This window comes from Pan paniscus, chromosome 6 (genome assembly GCF_029289425.2).
Source record: "Pan paniscus chromosome 6, NHGRI_mPanPan1-v2.0_pri, whole genome shotgun sequence".
NCBI classification, from domain to species: domain Eukaryota; kingdom Metazoa; phylum Chordata; class Mammalia; order Primates; family Hominidae; genus Pan; species Pan paniscus.
Genome location: NC_073255.2, coordinates 116,218,663 through 116,240,293, shown reverse-complemented (window position 1 = coordinate 116,240,293; position 21,631 = coordinate 116,218,663). Strand labels below are relative to the sequence as shown.

The window sequence follows — 21,631 nt, the reverse complement described above, 5'->3', positions numbered from 1 at the left end:
GTCTGGAGTGAAATGGTGCGATCTCAGCTCGCTGCAACCTCCGCCTCCCAGGTTCAAGCGATTCTCCTGCCTCAGCCTCCCTAGTAGCTGGGATTACAGGCACCCGCCACCACACCCAGCTAAGGTAGACTTTTTTTTTTTTTTTTTTTTTTTTTTTTTTAGTGAGGGGGTCTTGCTACATTGCCCAGGCTGACCTAGAACTCCTGGGCTCCAGTGATCCTACCTCAGCCTCCCAAGTAACAGGGACTATAGTCGTGCACCGTCGTTCCCAGCTCAATTAAGTAAATCTTTTAAAACCACTTCCTTTTTAATAACACATAGAAGGGATGTGTGTGTGTTTTCAGTATTTAAGCATGTGTACCATGTAGAATATGGACATTGGCCAGAACACCTACGATTTCATGCCTGTTAATAACTAGGCATACTTTCCCCCATAAACTTAGAACTTGTAGATATGTGCAGAGTAATTACAGCTCTGTGACCTTTCAGACGTTAGATTTCTGTTTTTATTTTCCTCAGCCTTGATTTTAAACTTCTGTTTGTCTTCCTAACCTTGAGTCCTTCTGGTTTATCATGATTTTAGTGACTTGAGTTTTAGATTTTTTTTTTTTTTTTTTGAGACGGAGTGTCACTCTGTCGCCCAGGCTGGAGTGCAGTGGCACGATCTCGGCTCACAACGTCCACCTCCCAAGTTCATGCCATTCTCCTGCCTCAGCCTCCCGAGTAACTGGGACTACAGGTGCCCGCCACCATGCCCAGCTAATGTTTTTTTGTATTTTTAGTAGAGTCAGGGTTTCCCTCTGTTAGCCAGGATGGTCTCTGTCTCCTGACCTTGTGATCCGCCTGCCTCATCCTCCCAAAAGTGTTGGGATTACGGGCGTGAGCCACTGTGCCTGGCCAAGTTTTAGATTTTAATGGTTTTAGTTCCTGGTGTAACAGCTGCCTGAAGTCTTTGTGGATAAAAGTGAGATGCATATAAATGAGATAAAATGTTGCCGGTTTCTTTCTTTAAAAAATAGAAGAAAAAATATTACCAGAATGTGTTCCCAAACCAGGGAGCAGAATAGATGAGCCCAAGTCAGAGATCTAACCAGTATTTCACCTCCTAGAGTGCTTGTGCTTTTGAGAGAACAGCAGGTGGGTGAAGATGCCCCCGGATTTCCTGCTTAAACTGTGTTTATGGGCCGGGCACAGTGGCTCACGCCTGTAATCCCAGCACTTTGGGAAGCCGAGGCGGGCAGATCATGAGGTCAAGAGATCGAGACCATCCTGGCCAACATGGTGAAACCCCATCTCTACTAAAAATACAAAAAAAAAAAAAAAAAAATTAGCTGGGTGTGGTGGAGTGCGCCTGTAGTCCCAGCTACTCCAGAGGCTGAGGCAGGATCACTTGAACCGGGGAGGCAAAGGTAGCAGTGAGCTGAAATCACGCCACCGCACTCTAGCCTGGCAACAGAGCGAGAGACTGTCTCAAAACAAAAAAACTTGTGTTTATTCATATGGTACTTTGGAGGCTAAAAAGTCCCTAAACAATAGCAATTAAGCACTAGTTAACTCTAGGGCAGGAGTTTTTGGTTTTGTTTTTTGTTTTTTTTTTGAGACAGAGTCTTGCTCTGTCACCCAGGCTGTAGTGCAGTGGCGCAATCTTGGCTCACTGCAAGCTCTGCCTCCCAGGTTCACGCCATTCTCCTGCCTCAGCCTCCTGAGTAGCTGGGACTGCAGGCACCCACCACCATGCCTGGCTAATTTTGTTTTTGTATTTTTAGTAGAGACGGGGTTTCACCGTGTTAGCCAAGATGGTCTCGATCTCCTGACCTTGTGATCCGCCCGCCTCGGCCTCCCAAAGTGCTGGGATTACAGGCGTGAGCCACTGCACCCGGCCATATTTATATTTTTTAATGTAAATTGCTTACTTTTATAATATTTAATGTAAAGCAGATAAATATATATATTCCGTTTTAATGGACATAATGTTTTTAAAACTAAGCTAAAATTCGCCATCTCCTACCTCTGTTTGCAAATTACCCATTTAAAGATAAACCTAATTTTAAATCTTATGATTTCTGTCTTGATTTTTACATATGGGAATACACGTTTAACATTTACTAACCCGAGGCCGGGCGCAGTGGCTCACGCCTGTAATCCCAGCACTTTGGGAGGCCGAGGTGGGCAGATCACGAGGTCAGGAGATAGAGACCATCCTGGCTAACATGGTGAAACCCCATTTCTACTAAAAATACACAAAATTAGCCGGGTGCGGTGGCGGGTGCCTGTAGTCCCAGCTACTCGGGAGGCTGAAGCAGGAGAATGGCGTGAACCCGGGAGGTGGAGCTTGCAGTGAGCCAAGATCCCGCCACTGCACTCCAGCCTGGGCGACAGTGCGAGACTCCCTCTCAAAAAAAAAAAATTTACTAACCCAAGACTACACGTGCAACAGGCAACTAGCTGAACAAAATTGAAAATACTCAAATTCCAGTTCTTAAAACTGCCTTTTAAAAGTCAAGACTTTACTTTCAGGGGTCATTTCTATAGTTTGTTCAGAAGTTTCTCTGAATGTGTAGAGCAAAAAGTCATTTCTTATGTTGCAAGCAGTTAAAAGCATGGCTGTATCTTTGAAAGGCACAAAAGCAGGTGACAACAGGGACAAGAATAGGTACAAGCGTGGTAATAACCTGTCAAAAGTATGGGGGAAATCTCAGATGATTAAAACATAAGGCCTCCTCATGCCTGTAATCCCAGCAGTTTCGGAGGCTGACACGGACGGATCACCTGAGGTCAGGAGTTTGAAACCAGCTTGGCCAACATGGTGAAACCCCGTCTCTACTAAAAATACAAAAAAATCAGCCGGGCATGGTGGTGGGTACCTGTAATTCCAGCTACTTGGGAGGCTGAAGCAGGAGAATTGCTTGAACCTGGGAGGCGGAGGTTGCAGTGAGCTCAGATGGTGCCACTGCACTCCAGCCTGGGTGACAGAGTGAGACTCTGTCTCAAAAAAAATAAAAAAACAAGGCCTCGAACAAATGTGCAGAAAAGATTGGGGTAGGGGTTGGAATAGGTCCCAGATGACAGATCCAACCACCAGCTACCCTAATCCAGCAGCCCCATGCTGAGTTAGGAGGAGGGAAGCCCCTGCCTGTTGGGGGAGGGGAGAGGAGTACAGAAGACAGGGCCCCCTGTCACCTTCACATGCCTGTCTGACACAATTGCCTGAGTCTTAGTTAATAGACCAATCTGTTTCTGGCCACAAAAACCTCAGGTGACAAATCAGGAAAGTCACAGTGATAATTCCTCATACTTAGGGGCCAGGATTTTTTGGATAAAACTTGGATGGTTTTTTTTTTTTTTTTTTTTTTTTTTAATAGGGTCTCTGTTGTCCAGGCTGGAGTGCAGTGGTGTGATCATGGCTCATTGCAGCCTCAACGTCCCAGGCTAAAGCGTTCCTCCTGCCTCAGCCTCCCAAGTAGCTGGGACTACAGGCACGTGCTGCCAAATCTGACTAATTTTTATGTTTTTCATAGAGACAGGGTTTCACTATGCTGCCCAGGCTGGTCTTGAACTCCTGGGCTCAAGCCGTCTGCCTGCCTCGGTCTCCCAAAGTGCTGGGATTACAGATGTGAGCCACTGCATCTGGCCCAATTGTGATTATTTAATGGACTAAATGGTATGTCTCATCATAGCATGGGCTTATGTTACACTTTGAGCAGCTTAAGATACAGGACATCAGCTATGTCTGACAGTACAATATGTGACTGAACAATAAATGCAGGAACAATATGCCTGTAAACAAAAAAGTTTAAACATGCAAAACATGGGTTTGTTTTGTTTTTGAGAGGGAGTCTTGCCCTGTCACTCAGGCTGGAGTGCAGTGGTGCGATCTCGGCTCACTGCAACCTCCACTTCCCGGGTTCAAGCGATTCTCCTGCCTTGGCCTCCCGAGTAGCCGGGATTACAGGCATCTGCTTAGAGACTCAGTCTTACTCTTATGCCCTCTGAGAAGGCTTCTTCAGCTAACCAGTGCATCCTTTGTGTCATCCCCGATGGTTGTATGTACTTGATAATGCCCTATTCTTTCATTTGATGTGCTTTAGTCTGTAAATAAGGATGATAATAGCTCCTAGGGTTGCTGTGAAGATTAAACGCAGTCATACATGAAAGCTCTTAGAATAGCATCTGGCGCATCGTAGGTATTCAATTAGGGCTAACTGTTAGTAGGCATAGCGTGTGTTTACTAGACTGTCACCACCCCCCCAACCAAGAGCATTGATTTTCATCTGTTTATTACCTGCCTCCTTATTTACAAATGACTGAAATAGGTGGAGCTGAGTAAATACCTGATAAGAGAATAGTGTTGAAAATATTGGCACACATTTTTATCTCCCTGAAAGAGCTATATGGTCCTTGAAGGTTTTTTTGGTTGTTGGTTTCTGTTGTTGTTGTTGTTTTGTTTTGTTTTGAGACAGGGTCTTAACTCTGTCGCCCAGGCTGGAGTGAAATGGCATGATCATAGCTTATTGCAGCCTCCAACTCCTAGGCTCAAGCAAATTCTCCTGCCCCAGCCTTCTGAGTGGCTGGGACTACAGGCGTGCACCACCACGCCCAGCTAATTTTTTTTTTTTTTTCTTGTAGAGACAGGGCCTGCCTCACTTTGTTGGCCAGGCTGGTCTCGAACTCCTGGGCTCAAGCAGTCCTCCCACCTCAGCCTCCCAAAGTGCTGGGATTAAAGGCATGAGCCACTGCATCCAGCCCTTGAAGGTTTATTTAATCCCTTATCGTGGTGGTGCATAGTAAGAACTCAAAAATCTTGTGTTTTAAATGCTGAAGACCTGTGCTGATCACACAGGGGTGACTGAAATCATCACCAACTCTTTGGTGGCACTGAGATCGTGCCGGTAATAACAGCTGCCATGTTGTGAGCACCTGTTAGGTACGGGCCGAGCTTTTACCACCAACATGAGTTCTTCCCGCAGCTGTTTTCTTGAGCACCACAGCTGTGCCAAGCACCATGGTTACCACCAGAAACCACGCTGGAGAAAAGACAAAGAAGGTCTGTGCCCATCCAGAGTTTATAGCTATGACAGGACAGCAACCCCAAGTTCTAGTAGCCGCAGCCCCTCTCCTCCGCCTGGACCTGCCCATGTCGTAAATTAAACATCCTTGCTCCTTCCCTACCCTCTGTCCCAGCCGGGGCTGGCCTTTACAACTTCAATATTTGGACTTTGTTTTGTCTCAATATGGGAAGAAAGAAGGAAAAGCTTAATACGCGTGTAGGTTAAGTTTGAGAGGAGTTTTAAGGCGATGTACAGTCTTTAAGGAAGTCTTTGGAAGGCCAGGCACAGTGGCTCACGCCTGTAATCCCAGCACTTTGGGAGGCCGAGGCAGGCAGATCACGAAGTCAAGAGATCGAGACCATCCTGGCCAACACAGTGAAACCCCGTCTCTACTAAAAATACAAAAAATTAGTTGGGTGCAGTGGCGGGCGCCTGTAGTCCCAGCTACTCGGGAGGCTGAGGCAGGAGAATCGCTTGAACCCTGGAGGCAGAGGTTGCAGTGAGCTGAAGTGGCACCACTGCACTCCAGCCTGGCGACAGAGCGAGACTCTGTCACAAAAAAAAAAAAAAAAAAAAAAACCTTTGGAAAGTTGAATATAGGAGAGAAGTTGATGAGAGACAAAAAAAAAGTTCTCGGAAAGAACACTGTAGAAATGTTGATTCCTGCTTTTGGCTCTCTGACCAGCACCATGGCGGTTGGCAAGAACAAGCGCCTTACGAAAGGCAGCAAAAAGGGAGCCAAGAAGAAAGTGGTTGATCCATTTTCTAAGAAAGATTGGTATGATGTGAAAGCACCTGCTATGTTCAGTATAAGAAATATTGGAAAGACGCTCGTCACCAGGACCCAAGGAACCAAAATTGCATCTGATGGTCTCAAGGGTCGTGTGTTTGAAGTGAGTCTTGCTGATTTGCAGAATGATGAAGTTGCATTTAGAAAATTCAGGCTGATTACTGAAGATGTTCAGGATAAAAACTGCCTAACTTCCATGGCATGGATCTTAACCGTGACAAAATGTGTTCCATGGTCAAAAAATGGCAGACAATGATTGAAGCTCACGTTGATGTCAAGACTACCGATGTTTACTTGCTTCGTCTGTTCTGTGTTGGTTTTACTAAAAAACGCAACAATCAGATACGGAAGACCTCTTATGCTCAGCACCAACAGGTCCGCCAAATCCGGAAGAAGATGATCGAAATCATGACCCGAGAGGTGCAGACAAATGACTTGAAAGAAGTGGTCAATAAATTGATTCCAGACAGCATTGGAAAAGACATAGAAAAGCCTTGCCAATCTATTTATCCTCTCCATGATGTCTTCGTTAGAAAAGTAAAAATGCTGAAGAAGCCCAAGTTTGAATTGGGAAAGCTCATGGAGCTTTATGGTGAAGGCAGTAGTTCTGGAAAAGCCACTGGGGACGAGACAGGTGCTAAAGTTGAACGAGCTGATGGATATGAACCACCAGTCCAAGAATCTGTTTAAAGTTCAGACTTCAAATAGTGGCAAATAAAGAGTGCTATTTGTGGAAAAAAAAAAAAAAAAAGAAATGTTGATTCCTGGCTGGGTGTGGGGGCTCCTGCCTATAATCCCAGCACTTTGGGAGGCTGAAGCAGGCAGCTTGCTTGAGGTCAGGAGTTCAAGACCAGCCTGGACAACATAGTGAAACCCCATGTCTACGAAAAATACAAAAAAATTAACTGGGCATGGGGGCGTGTGCCTGTAATCCCAGCTACTCTGGAGGCTGAATCGCTTGAGTCCGGGAGGTCGAGGCTGCAGTGAGCAGAGATTGCGCCACTGCACTCCAGCCTGGGCAACACAGCAAGACCCTGTCTCAAAAGAAAAAGAAATGATTTCCCCTTACTGGTATCTGAGAAATAAAAGTAAAGAATTTAAACTGTTTTTAAATCATTTGGAGTTTTTGAACAATTCCTCAGATCGCAAAGGCCACAATTTTATTTTATTTGAGACAGAATCTTGCTCTGTCACCCAGGCTGGAGTGCAGTTGGCACAGTCTTGGCTCACTGCAGCCTCCGCCTCCTGGGTTCAAATAATCCTCCCACCTCTGCCTCCTGAGTAGCTGGGATTACAGGTCCCTGCCACCATGCCTGGCTAATTTTTGTATTTTTAGTAGAGATGGGGTTTCACCATGTTGGCCAGGCTGGTCTTGAATTCCTGGCCTCAAGTGATCCACCCACTTCAGCCTCCCAGAGTGCTGGAATTATAGGCATGAACCACCGCACCCACCCAGCTGCGATTTTAAGACAATAGAATGAGGTTGATTGCCGTGGCTCATGCCTGTAATCCCAGCACTTTGGGTGGCCAAGGCGGTTGGATCACCTGAGTTCGGGAGTTCAGCGCCAGCCTGGCCAACATGGCAAAATCCCATCTTTACTAAAAATACAAACATTACCCAGGCGTGGTGGTGGGCACCTGTAATCCCAGCTACTTGGGAGGCTGAGGCAGGAGAATCGCTTGAACCTGGGAGGCCGAGGTTGCAGTGAGCCGAGATCGTGCCACCTACGCTCCAGCCTGGGCAACAGAGCGAGACTCCATCTCACAAAAAAAAAAAAAAAAAAAAAAAACAGGTAGAATGATCTGTCTCACAGAGTCTGGTTGAAGGAAGTTAGCTAGAATGATTCCAGATACTACTATAAAAGTAGCATTTGGAAAGATCTAGTGCAGTAAGTCAGTGTACTTTGATCCGGTAAAGTTCCTGTTACCTGTTCAGTGCTCTGGGGCTTTCTAAACAAACGTAACCCAGTGCATAAGATGTCCTTTCCTGTAAATTTATCGATTGCTTTTTTATTCCAGGACACACCTTTTAAAAACAGTAACTAGGCAGGCAAGAGCACTTAGTCAAACAGCCTAGTATACTCTGTGGTCTTCAAAGTATGTATCTTTTAACAGCTATTTCAGAATCAGTAACTAATCAGTTACTGGTCCTTAATACATGCCATTTATCTGTAGTTAAGTTTTATATTTCTAAATGATAACGTAATATTTCAGGTGTTTGCATTTCTTATTTTCACCACGTCTCTGTGAATTGCCTTGGTATTTCTTTGTACCTGTTTCCGTGTAAGACGGTACATTTCCAAGGACTGGAGCTCTTTCTTTTTTTTTTTTTTCTGAGACGGAGTTTCACTCTTGTTGCCCAGGCTGGATTGCAATGGTGCGATCTCGGCTCACTGCAACCTCCGCCTCCCAGGTTCACGTGATTCTCCTGCCTCAGCCTCCTGAGTAGCTGGGATTACAGGCATGTGCCACCACGCCCAGCTAATTTTTGTATTTTTAGTAGAGACAGGGTTTCACCTTGTTGGCCAGGCTGGTCTCAAACTCCTGACCTCAGGTGATCTGCCCGCCTCGGCCTCCCAAAATGCTGGGATTACAGGCGTGAGCCACCACACCCGGCCTGGAGCTCTTTCTTCATTCATCTTTGTGTTTCCTGGGTCCAGGATGGGGTGGGCTCAACGTAGGCATAATAATAAAGGTTGCAGAAATGTGTAGATTTTTATGATGTTTCAAAGCCTGAAATGTGAGACTTTACAGAGTTGGTGGAACGAAACGTAAGTACACACATTCACATGTTACTTCTCTGTCTCTCCCACACATGCACAAACTTACACAAAGAGGAGATCCCAGAAAAGAGGCACATTTTCAGATTCTGGTTGAAATGTTACTTTTAAGACTGAAAGTTATGGCTGGGCGCAGTGGCTCACGCCTGTAATCCCAGCACTTTGGGAGGCCGAGGTGGGTGGATCACCTGAGGTCTGGAGTTTGAGACCAGCCTGACCAACATGGAGAAACCCCGTCTCTACTAAAAATACAAAAATAATTAGCCAAGCGTGGTGGCGCATGCCTGGAATCCCAGCTGCTCGGGAGGCTGAGGCAGGAGAATCGCTTGAACCAGGGAAGCAGAGGTTGTGGTGAGCCAAGATCGCACCATTGCACTCCAGCCTGGTCAACAAGAAGGAAATTCTATCTGAAAAAAAAAACAAAAAAAAGATTGAAAGTTATATTACATGGTAGTCATCTTGGTATAGCAGCTTAGAATAGGAAGGATTGTGTTTCCATTCTTTCTTTTCTTTTCTTTTTTTTTTGTTTGTTTGTTTCTTTTTTGAGACTTTGAGACAGAGTCTTGGTCTCTTGCCCAGGCTGGAGTGTGGTGGCGCCATCTCAGCTCATTGCAGCCTCCGCCTCCCGGGTTCAAGTGATTCTCCTGCCTCACCCTCCCAAGTAGCTGGGATTACAGGCGCGTGCTACCATGCTCGGCTAATTTTTTGTATTTTTAGTAGAGACAGGGTTTCGCCATGTTGGTCAGGCTGGTCTCGAACTCCTGACCTCAGGTTTCATTCTTTCAAATAAGAACATGTACCTCTAAGAACAAAGCAAACGTGGATACTGGTATTATCCTAGTAGGAATTTGAAGAAATGATTTTTACTTCAGTCTTATAGGCATTACTTATTCCCTATGAAGTTCAGAATTTAAAACCTGCTTGAATTCTGGGGCAGGGTTCCACAATCCCTCATCTGATGGAGGCCGGTGTGGACGAGACATTGTTCCAAAGTTTGATAGCTTGCTAATTGCCAAAGCTTCAACCTGAACGCTTTCCTGGCATTGCCAAGAAATAAACATAACTAATATAGAGTTATGGTATCTGTGGACCTTAAACCCAGTATAATCATCCACACTTAAACTACAAAGGAAAGTGATTTTGAACCATTCCATTCATAGGCAAATGTAAAACCTTTGTCTAGTAATTAAAATAGAATGAAATTTTCTAGTCTTTTTTTAAATTTTATTTTTTTATTTTTTGTAGAGACACAGTCTCCCTGTGTTGCTTAGGCTGGTTTCAAACTCCTGGCCTCAAGCAGTCCTCCTGCCTTGGCTTCCCAAAGTGCTGGGATTACAGGCGTGAGCCACTGTACGTGGCTGAAATTTTCTAATCTTGAACTAGGTTAAAGACCATTATTTTTTCCTTCAAGTTACTTTCTCAGATGGGCTGAGCTCAGTTTTCCTGTACATTGTTCTCCCTCCCCACTCTTTTTTCCAAATTAACAATTGAAAACCTAGATTTTGGCTGGGCACGGTTGCTCACGCCTATAACCCAGCACTTTGGGAGGCTGAGGCAGGCGGATCACGAGGTCAGGAGATCGAGACCATCCTGACTAACATGGTGAAACTCCCTCTCTACTGAAAATACAAAAAAGCCGGGCGTGGTGGCAGGCGCCTGTAGTCCCAGCTACTCGGGAGGCTGAGGCAGGAGAATGGCGTGAACTCAGGAGATAGAACTTGCAGTGAGCCGAGATATCGCCACTGCACTCCAACCTGGGTGACAGAGCGAGACTCCATCTCAAAAAAAAAAAAAAAAAACCCTTAGATTTTTACCCTAATGTGGGTGGGGGTAGCTCTGGGACTTAATTTTCTTAACGGGCTTGATACTTTTGTCCAGAAGATGTGAACAGTTGTAGGACATCCTTCTTTCTTACCTCAATGTATTGGGGCCATTTTTTGGCTTAATTATGCTTTAGCTGCAGAATAATTCTTGCTGCCTAAGTGAGTAGGGAGTAGGAAGCCAAGAGTTTGTCACAGAAATCTGTCTCTTTAAGCAACTGAATGAAAGGTCACAGCAACGTGATTGCGTCTAGTAATATATCAGAAGAGGCAGCGGTGCATGTCTTTCAGTGATCACACTGGTCCCGATTGCTTGGTTGGCCTTAGAGAGCTCAGGCTCTCATAGGTGCTCCCAGGACTCTGAGAATATTCTTCTATAACAGGCTAAGCCCAAAGACTATACCTGCACACCCAGTGGAAGCTCAGGCCACGTTGCTAGGGATGGAGTCTGGTAAGCCTGCAGGCCTCTTGGCTTCCTTTCTGCTATGACCTTTGCACCTGGAAGGACAATCTTTGTAGCAATAATTCTGTAAAAACCAAAACCTAGATTGTGGGTGAAGATGGGAAAGGAAGAATGAAGGCAAAACAATGATTATGTCATAATGAAATTCTCACGGAGAGTTTTCTCCGTGCGCTGAAGATTTCCTAGGAAACCCCGCCTTTTAGAAGGACACAGTAAGGACTTTTGCCTGGAAAAACATTTGCCAAACTCCCTACCCAATCATAGCTGGAAAAACAACTGCTACGCCAGCCGGAGATCTGCCTCAAAACAGCTGGGTTATCATTTTCTACTAATGGGTCAAATTGATTTTCACCCTAGAAGGGGAAATGGCTGTGGACGGCTCCATAGGCATAAATGCTTTGCAGACCAGTGGTGCGTGTCCAGCTGTCTGGGACCCATGTTCCCAAAGGACGGGGGATGACCTGTGCGTCTCAGTATGCCGGGCTGTGCTGTGGGCAGGCTAGTTAGAGACCACCAAAGAATGAGCAAAGGCACACACATCTTTGTGGCCATTCCATAACATTAGGGATTTAGATCCCTGAATCCTTAGCAACCTGTAATGGAAGAAGGGGCGGGGCGGGGGTTGGGTGGTCGGGTGGTGGCGATGGTGGTGGTGGTAGTGGCGGCAGCGGCGGTGGTGGTGGTTCCTTTTTTTTTAATTAAAAAAAAAAAAACGGACCGGGTATGGTGGCTTATGCTTGTAATCCCAGCACTTTTTAGGAGGCTGAGGTGGGAAGATTGCTTGAGGCCAAGAGTCTGAAACCAGCCTGGGTGATATGGTTTGGCTCTGTGTCCCCACCCGAATCTCATTTTGAATTGTATTCCTATGATTTCCATGTGTTGTGGGAGGAACCTGGTGGGAGATAATTTGAGTCATGGGGGCGGTTTCCACCATACTGTCCTTATGGTAGTGAATAAGTCTCACAAGATCTGATGGGTTTATCAGGGGTTTCCGCTTTTGCTGCTTTATCATTTTCTCTTCCCGCTGCCATGTTAGAAGTGCCTTTCGCCTCCCACCATGATTCTGAGACCAGCCATGTGGAACCGTAAGTCCAGTGAAACCTCTTTTTCTTCCCAGTCTTGGGTATGTCTTTATCAGCAGCATGAAAACAGACTGATACACTGGGCAACATGGCAAAAGCCCATCTCTAGAAAAAATTTAAAAATTAGGTGGGTGTGTTGGTGCGTACCTGAAGTCCCTGCTACATGGGAGGCTGAGGCAGAAGGATCGCTTGAGCCTGAGAGTTTGAGATTACCATGAGGTCTGATCACACCACTGCACTCCAGCCTGGGTGACAGAGTGAGAGTCCCTATCTCAAAAAAAAAAAAAAAAAAAAAGCATTTTTGAGGTGTAATTTATACGTTATAAAATTCACGCATTTTAAGCGTACAATTTAATGGTTGTTAGTAAATTTATAAAGTTGTGCAGCCGTCACCACAATTTAAATTTATAACACTTCTGTCACCTCAAAAAGATCCTTCATCCCCATTTGCTATCATTACTCATTCTCGCTTCCAGCTCCAGGCAACCACTAATAGATTTTCTGTCTCTACAGATTTGTCTTTTCTGTACTTTTTATAAATAGAGTCATACAGTATTTGGTCTTTTGTGACTGGCTTCTTAGCGTAATGGGTTTTATCCATGTTGTAGAGTGTCTTAATATTTTATTCCTTTTCTATGGCTGAATAATATTCTATTAAATGGATATACCACGTTTTGTTCATTCGCCAGTTGATGGACATGTGGGTTGTCTCTAAACAAGATTTTTTTTAAGAGGCCACATTAATGCCTTGTATTTCACAGGGAATTTAAATGACAGCTTAGAAAAACATAGGATTGGGAAGCAAAATTCACAGACAGCCCTGGTATTTGCAGATTTGTTAGCCTGTTAGGACTTAGTAGGTAGAAGGCCGAGCCTGGCAGCTTTTGTGAACCTTGGTTGGAGTTATCGCCTTGAGCTAGGGAAGTGGCAAGCAGTGGCACCATTACCTAATGCTCAATTTTCGAGGCTAATTGACCCACGGGGCCTTTGTGTCTGTAGCGATGTGTTCAGATGAGCTGGTGGAGCTGAGGGTACAGCCTGCAGCTGGTTCATCCGTGGGTGCAGGCATCTCTTATGAAATACAGATGTCAGAACCTGCTGCTGCTGAGGACACTGTGAGGCATTAATCAGATGATCCAGGCAGTGTTCTTGGTGCTGGAAATGCGGTGGTGGTTACATTAAGATTCCTAGCTTTGGCCAGGCTCGGTGGCTCATGCCTGTAATCCCAGCACTTTGGGAGGCTGAAGCGGGCGGATCGCCTGAGGTCAGGAATTCGAGACCAGCCTGGCCAACCACGAGGTCAGATCACAAGGTCAGGAGATTGAGACCATCCTGGCTAACACAGTGAAACCCAGTCTCTACTAAAAATACAAAAAATTAGCCAGGCGCGGTGGCAGACGCCTGTAGTCCCAGCTACTCGGGAAGCTGAGGCAGAATTGCTTGAACCGGGAAGCGGAGGTTGCAGTGAGCCGAGATCACGCCACTGCACACCAGCCTGAGCAACAGAGCGAGACTCCATCTCAAAAAAAAAAAAAGAGTGAGCCTTCTGCCTTGGCCTCCCGAAGTGCTGAACCATGGACATGGTGGCGTGTGCCTATAGTCCCAGCTACTGGAGAGGCTGGCTGAGGCACGAGAACTGCTTGAACCTGGGAGGCAGAGGTTGCAGTGAGCCGAGGTCATGCCACTGTACTCCAGCCTGCGCGACAGAGCAAGACTCAGTCTAAAAAAAAAAAAAAATCCCTAGCCTTGATTACATGTAGTTTCTACCAAGGAGACAGAGAGTAAACAGGGAATATCTTATACAGTATGATAAGTACTTTAAAGAAAGAGAAGCCAGGAACAGAGCTAGAGAGAGGCTGGGGTTGCCACCATTTGTGGAAGAGGTCAAGGAAGGTGTCTCTGAGAGTTTGTGGGAATGGATGTGACCTGTTTGGAGAACAGCCCGGAGGCCAGTGTGCCTCAGCCCAAACCCAGGTGGAGCATGCAGCTGCAGGGAATGTCCCGGCTTTCAATGCCTCTTCCCACCCTGTGTTAAAAGGACAGAAGTCACTGATGACATTCACTTATGATGGACCCGAGAACTGAGGCTAAAACACACCAGGAAACTACCTTTCATCATTTCTCTCCCCATGCTTAGCTATTTCCAGTCATGTGTTATTTTTTAATGCTGATGAGAAATAGTGTATGGTACTTTTTTTGTTGTTCGTTTTTGTTTTTATTTTTGTTTTTTGAGAGACAGAGTCTTACTCTGTCACCCAGGCTGGAGTGCAATGGCACAATCCCAGCTCACTGCAACTGCCGCCTCCTAGGTTCAAGCGATTCTCCTGTCTCAGCTTCCCACAGTTCTCAGCCTGTAGCTGGAACTACAGGCATGCGCCACTATGCCCAGCTAATTTTTGTATTTTTTTTTTAGTAGAGATGGGGTTTCACTATGTGTTGGCCAGGCTGGTCTCGAACTCCTGACCTCAGGTGATCCGCCCGTCTCGGCCTCCCAAAGTGCTGGAATTACAGGTGTGAGCCACCACACCTGGACTTTTTTTTTTTTTTTTTTTTTGAGATTGAGTCTCACTCTGTCGCCCAGGCTGGAGAGTCAGTGGTGAGATACTGGCTCACTGCAGCCTCGGCCTCCTGAAGTTTAAGTGATTCTCCTGCCTCAGCCTCCTGAGTAGCTGGGATTACAGGCGCGTGCCACCACACCCAGCTAATTTTGTATATTTAATAGAAATGGGGTTTCACCATGTTAGCCAGGCTGATCTCGAACTCCTGACCTCTGGTGATCCACCCGCCTTGGTCTCCCAAAGTGCTGGGATTACAGGCGTGAGCCACCGGGCCTGGCCTAGTGTATGGTACTTTTTAAAAGATACTATTGTTTGCCTATGAAACAGGCAAAAAGTATGACAGTACCAAGTGTTGGGGAGAACATGGCAAAACAGCACTTTGACACAGTGGTTTCAGGCATGGAAATGGCTACAGTTGCTGTCTTCAAATTTGGGAGTATCTAACAAAATGGAGAAATCTGTCACATACCCTGTGTCTCTGCAGTTCTGTTTCTGGGTAAATTCTTACCTGTATGTACAAGGAGACATGTATCATTCCTTACCACGTCGTCGTCATTAGCAGAAGCTCGTAAGCCATGTAAATGCCTGTCAGTCAGGAAATAGATGGGTAAAATGCAGTCTCTTTACATGATGGGATATGTATGTATATGTATATCTATATATAAGTGAAAAGATTTATTTCAAGAAATTGGCTTCCATGATTGTGGGGCTGACTAGTCCAAGATCTGTAGGGCAGCCTGGGAGCTGACTCTGTAGCCCTTAAGCAGAATATCTTCTTCCTTAGGGAAACCTCAATTTGTCCTTAAGGCTTTTGACCGATTAGATTACACCCACCCTGATTATTGATGATAATCTCTTTTATTTAAAGTCAACTTTAAATAAAAGTTGTAGTGTAGATGTTGACCATATCTACAAAATACCTTCATAGCAACACTGTGTTTAGACAACACCGTGTTAGATTAGTGGGTTGGTTTGTTGTTGTTTGAGATGGAGTTTTGTTCTTGTTGCCTAGGCTGGAGTGCGATGGCATAATCTCAGTTCACCGCAACCTCCGCCTCCCGGGTTCAAGTGATTCTCCTGCCTCAGCCCCCCGAGTAGCTGAGATTACAGGCATGCGCCACCACACCCAGCTTTTTTTTTTTTTTTTTTTGTAAAGATGGGGTTTCTCCATGTTGGTCAGGCTGGTCTCGAACTCCTGACCTCAGGTGTTCTGCCTGCCTCGGCCTCCCAAAGTGCTGGGATTACAGGCTTGAGCCACCGCTCCCAGCCAGTGGGTTGGTTTTGTTTTGTTTTTTGAGACAAGGTCTCCCTCTGCCTTGCTCAGGTTGGAGTATGGTTGTGCTATCGTGGCTCGCTGTGACCTCGACCTCTCTGGCTCAAGCAATTCTCCCATCTCAGCCTCTAAGTAGCTGGGACCACAAGCACACGCCATGCCATCCCACCTGGCTAATTTTTTTTTTTGTTTTTGGTAGAGACGGGGTCTCACTGTGTTGCCCAGGCTGATCTCAACTCCTGGACTCAAGCAGTCCTCCTGCCTCAGCCTCCCAAAGTGCTGGGATTACAGGTATGAGCTCCCGTGCCCAGCCTAGATTAGTGTTTAATCGACTGAATACTGTAGCTTTGCTACATGAACACTTAAACCATCATAAAGGGATACCGTGTAGAAGTTAAATAGAAAGAACCTTGGTCAGTACAGACCAAGGTGAGCAGATCTCAGAAGTATAACACTGAATAAAGAAGTAAGATGTAAGAGTGAAATGTATTATGTGATACCATTTAAGGATTTATGTAAGTATTTTTTAACACACAAAGCAAAATTTTATGTTAATCTTGACTAAATATATACGTGTGTGTGAAAATATAAAATATCGGCTAGATAATTAACAGCAGTCTGAATTAGTGGCTCCCCCAGGGGAGAAAAGAAAGGGTATGAGACTTGGATGCGGTGACTAAGGCATCCTGTCCTTTTATCTCTAGTGCTTTAGTGCTTTTTCAGCAAAGGGAACCAGTGTGACTGTTAACTGTTAGTAATTTTTTTCTTTTCTTTTTTTTTTTTTTTTGAGATGGACTTTTGCTTTTGTCGCCCAGGCTGGAGTGCGGGGGCGTGATCACCGCAACCTCTGCCTCCCAGATTCAAGCGATTCTTCTGCCTCGGCCTCCCGAGTAGCTGGGATTACAGGTGCCTGCCACCATGCCTGGCTAATTTTGTATTTTTAGTAGAGATGGGGTTTCTCCATTTTGGTCAGGCTGGTCTCGAACTCCTTACCTCAGGTGATCTGCCAGCCTCGGCCTCCCAAAGTGCTGGGATTATAGGCATGAGCCACTGCGCCTGGCCAACTGTTAGTAATTCTTGTGGGGACTACAGGTGGTTGTGGATTCTACACTCTCACAACTTTTTTTTTTTTTTTTTTAAGATGGAGTGTTGCACTGTCGCCTGGGTTGGAGTGCAGTGGCCGGATGTCGGCTCACTGCAACCTCCACCTCCCAGGTTCAAGTGATTTTCCTGCCTCAGCCTTCCGAGTAGCTGGGATTACAGGCTCTCACCACCACGCCCGACTAAGTTTTGTTATTTTTGGTAGAGATGGGGTTTCACTATGTTGGCCAGGCTGGTCTTGGACTCCTGACCTCGTGATCCACCTGCCTCAGCCTCCCAAAGTGCTGGGATTATGGGGTGAGCCACCACGCCTGGCCTTTTTGTTTTTGTTTTTTGTTTTTTGTTTTTTTTGAGACAGGGTCTCACTGTGTCACCCAAGCTGGAGTGCAATGGCACAATCTTGGCTCATTGAAACCTCTGCCTCCTGGGGTCAAGCACTTCTCCTGCCTCAGCCTCCCAAGTAGCCAGGACCACAGGTACACACTGCTACGCCCAGCTAATTTTTTGAATTTTTGGTAGAGACAGGGTTTTGCTATGTTGCTCAGGCTGGTCTTGAACCCCTGACCTCAAGCGATCCTCCCACCTTGGCCTCCCAAAGTGCTGGAATTACAGGCATTAGCCACGATGCCTGGCCAGATTCCCCTTTTTCTTTCTTCCATTTTATCTTTATTTTTTATGGGAAAGAAAAGGAGAGGGAGGGTCAGACGTATTTGTTTGCCCAGGCAGAATTGCTCGACATTATGCTATTAGATTAATTATATTCACCAAAAATCAGGAGTAAGATTATAAGAAAGCTTCTAAAAAGAAAAAAAAAAAGTACTATAGAGACACCTACAATCACTCATACTAAAATATGTCAGTGCTCTGATCTCATAAAATGCATTTTCATCTCACTTTTTTTCACCATTCATTTGAAGGAACTATTGAGGCCTAAGGCAAAGGCCAGTAGGGAAACTGCCTGGAGCTGACTCCACCCCCACCTCTCGCTGCTGATAGGACCTTCAGCAGGGTTTTAAAATGCAACATTTCAAAGCTTTGGTATCTTGTCTATCAAGTGGGGTTAATAACAGCCACGATGTTAGGATCAGTTGAGACAATCCATGTAAAATGTTAGACATAGAGCCGGATTCATAGTAGCCCTCTGTAAATGTTAAAATGTGCCTCAAATGGAAAAAATTAATGACATAAATGTTCTAGGGCCAGATATGGTGGCTCACACCTGTAATCCCAGCACTTTGGGAGGCTGAGGTAGGAGGATTGCTTGAGTCCAGGAGTTCAAGACCAGCCTGGGCAACATAGCAAGACCCCATCTCTACAAAAAATCCAAAAATTAGTCGGATATGGTTTGCGTCTGTAGTCCCACCTACTTGGAGGCTGAGGTGGGAGGAGTGCTTGATCTCAGGAGGTCAAGGCTGCAGTAAACCATGTTCTTACCTCTATACTCCAGCCTGGGCAACACAGCAAGACCCTATCTCAAAATAAATAAATGTTCTCAACTGAATAAAGCAGAAGATCATAACACCTTCAATGTCCTTTGTCCCGTACCCTTCTCCAGAGGTGCTGTGTTCATGATCTCCCTCGTCCTGACGATGACACCAGGGTGGAAGAGCTGATGCCAGTTAACAGGAAGTGGAGGTTCCTGGAGATACCTGTGTAAATAGGAGTGTTCCTCTGTTTGGAGACTTGACTCATATTTTAGAGCTTTTCTCTTAGAATATTAATTACTACAGTTGGTTCAGTGTGTACTGAGTATCAAGTGCTTGCAGAGTACATGATAAGCACTCCATAATGTTAAGCTGCCTCACTGAATCCTCATGCCCCTCATGAGCTAGAAAGTATCATGATTCCCATTGTAGACAGGAAGAGACTCAGGCTTTCTAGAGGCTCACAGAGGTGGTGATGTGATTTGCCCAAGAATTCAAGGCCAAATTTTCTTTCTGCCAAGTTCCCCACACCTTCCAGGCCCATTGCTATTGAGATGGCATCTTATAAGTTACAGATAATGCAAACTAATACATAATGCAAGATAGCTAATATAATAGCTAATATAGACCAATAGGTAACCAAAACATTACTCATATTTGACCAACAAAAAGCATTTTTGTGGGTTTATATATTTCAATGAGTATTTCTGATCTAACTCAATACCTCAAAGAGAAACATCTCAGTTGTCTAATTTTTCTGTACTTGGCTTGTGCTCCAAATTCATGATGGGTATGAACAGCATGACTCTTGTGACCATCTGTTAGCCCACAGGCAGCTGTCTCCTTGCCAGATTTGCTTACTAATACTTTCCCTAAAGGAAGAGCAGGTGATCAAGTATTGGTGATGTTAGTCCAGGAACAGCAGCTTCCAGCAACACTTAAGGAAGAAGGAAGCAAGATTTCCTACAAATAAAACTGATCTTGACCGGGCGTGGTGGCTCACGCCTGTAGTCCCAGCACTTTGGGAGGCCAAGGCGGCCAGATCACCTGAGGTCAGGAGCTCGAGACCAGCCTGGCCAACATGGCGAAACCCCATCTCTACTAAGAATACAAAAATTAGCTGGGCGTGGTGGTGGGTGCCTGTAATCCCACCTACTCCTTAGGCACGAAAACCGCTTGAACTCAGGAGGCAGAGGTTGCAGTGAGCCGAGATCAGGCCACTGGCCACTACATTCCAGCCTGGGAGACAGAGCGAGACTGTGTCTCAAAAAAAACAAAAAAACAAAAAAACCCAAAATCGATCTTGACATATCCTCAGTTAACCCTTGTTACAGCTATTTTTGCTACATGACATTAGCATGTACCTTGATTGGTTTGAACATTTGTGATGTCACTCAGTTAATTTGTATGAGATAGTATAGAATAAAATAATATATAAAATTTCAAGGATACATACGTTACAAGCCACAGAACTGCATATTTACTTAGAGATTCTTAAATCACTTTTAATGCTTATTTATCATAAATGTTACACTTTTAGCTGAGAAAAACAAAGCACTAAAATATCAAATAATTTGTCCTTGTTCATATAGAGAATTTTTTTTGTTTTGTTTTTTTGAGACTGAGTTTCGTTCTGTCACCCAGGCTGCAGAGCAGTGACGCCATCTCAGCTCACTGCAACCTCCACCTCCCGGATTCAAGCAATTCTCCTGCCTCAGCCTGCTGAGTAGCGTCCGTCCCCATGCCCAGCTAATTTTTGTATTTTTAGTAGGGAGGGAGTTTCACTATGTTGCCCGGGTTGGTCTCGAACTCCTGACCTCAGGTGATCCGACCGCCTCGCCTCCCAAAGTGCTGGGCTTACAGACGTGAGCCAACACACCCGGCCTATACAGAACTACTAAAAGAAACTAAAAGAGGGCCGGGCGCGATGGCTCACGCCTGTAATCCCAGCACTTTGGGAGGCCGAAGTGGGTGGATCACAAGATCAAGAGATCGAGACCATCCTGGCTAACATGGTGAAACCCCATCTCTCTAAAAATACAAAAAACTAGCCAGGTGCAGTGGCGGGCACCTGTAGTCCCAGCTACTCGGGAGGCTGAGGCAGGAGAACGGTGTGAACCCGGGAGGTGGAGCTTGGAGTGAGCCGAGATTGCGCCACTGCACTACAGCCTGGGTGACAGAGCGAGACTCCGTCTCAAAAAAAAAAAAAAAAAGAAACTAAAAGAGAAACTAATTTTTAGAAGTTTAAAGTCCACTCAGCTTATCTGGCTAGTCATAATTGAATTAATATATACTTTATTATAAATGTACACCGTTAATTTAGAATAGTTCCATACTGGTAATTCTTTGAAAATGAGTTATAAAAAGTCCATATGCTAAGGAAGTTAAAACCATCATAAGATTGCATCATTCATTTCTCATAATTATTCATAATTCATAATTATGATCTGTAACTTTACAGAGGCAGTAGAAATGCCGAGGTAAACAGGGCAGCTAGAAATCTGGTGAATAGTGTGTGCTGGTTCCAGCGGAACTGTTCTCCAACATTTTATTTAGAATAGCTAATCACTAATTTTCCAGTACCGCTAAGGTTTTGCGGTAGGACCAAGCTTCTTTTTATGCGACTCAGCACAAGTAGAAGAGTGATATTACCATTAGCCTAGAATGTATTGTGCAACCATAACTATGCATGCCCTTCCCTGGATGGAAATGAAACTCATTCTGGTTAAAACCAGTTTGGCAGAGTATCCTCCTTGCCAGGCAGTAATCGATAGAGATATAGACTAAGCTATTGCTATTTTTTTTTCTTAGTAACAGTGCTGCTTGGCCCATTTATAATTTTTCTGTTCACTTTGTTAAGATTCACTTGGTATCCTAAGCCCTTTAATTCTTAGTGCCAAGCTTAAATTAAAATGGATTTGTTCATTACTCCTGATGACTCTTAACATTGTAGGCTGTTAACAATTCAGGTCTTCACAAGCCTTGCAGTAGCACTGACCTTTGCCTCAACTACAGCTCTCCCCCAAAATGTGGGACCCTTTCTATTCACAAGTGTGTCCACAACAACTATAAAACTTTATAGATTTTGGAATACAAAGGCAGCATTGCTTTTTTGTCCCTGGGTTTAAAAATAACATGTACTTCAGCTAAAATAACTAGGTGAAGAGCCAGTATAGGAATGGATTTTCCACTGTTAGAAAGACCAAAATTGGCCAGGCGCGGTGGCTCACACCTGTAATCCCAGCACTTTGGGAGGCCGAGGCGGGCGGATCATGAGGTCAGGAGATCGAGA

At 45.1% G+C, this 21,631-nt stretch overlaps 1 protein-coding gene and 2 pseudogenes across 1 annotated transcript in view; all 3 read left to right on the top strand.

The window, feature by feature from the left end:
- The window catches only part of BAIAP2L1 (BAR/IMD domain containing adaptor protein 2 like 1), a 111,314-nt gene that overhangs the window by 8,966 nt on the left and 80,717 nt on the right, over positions 1–21,631 (top strand). The window lies entirely within an intron of this gene.
- LOC129398435 (small nucleolar RNA U3) lies at positions 2,502–2,571 on the top strand (annotated as a pseudogene).
- On the top strand, positions 5,599–6,797 carry LOC117981306 (small ribosomal subunit protein eS1-like; annotated as a pseudogene).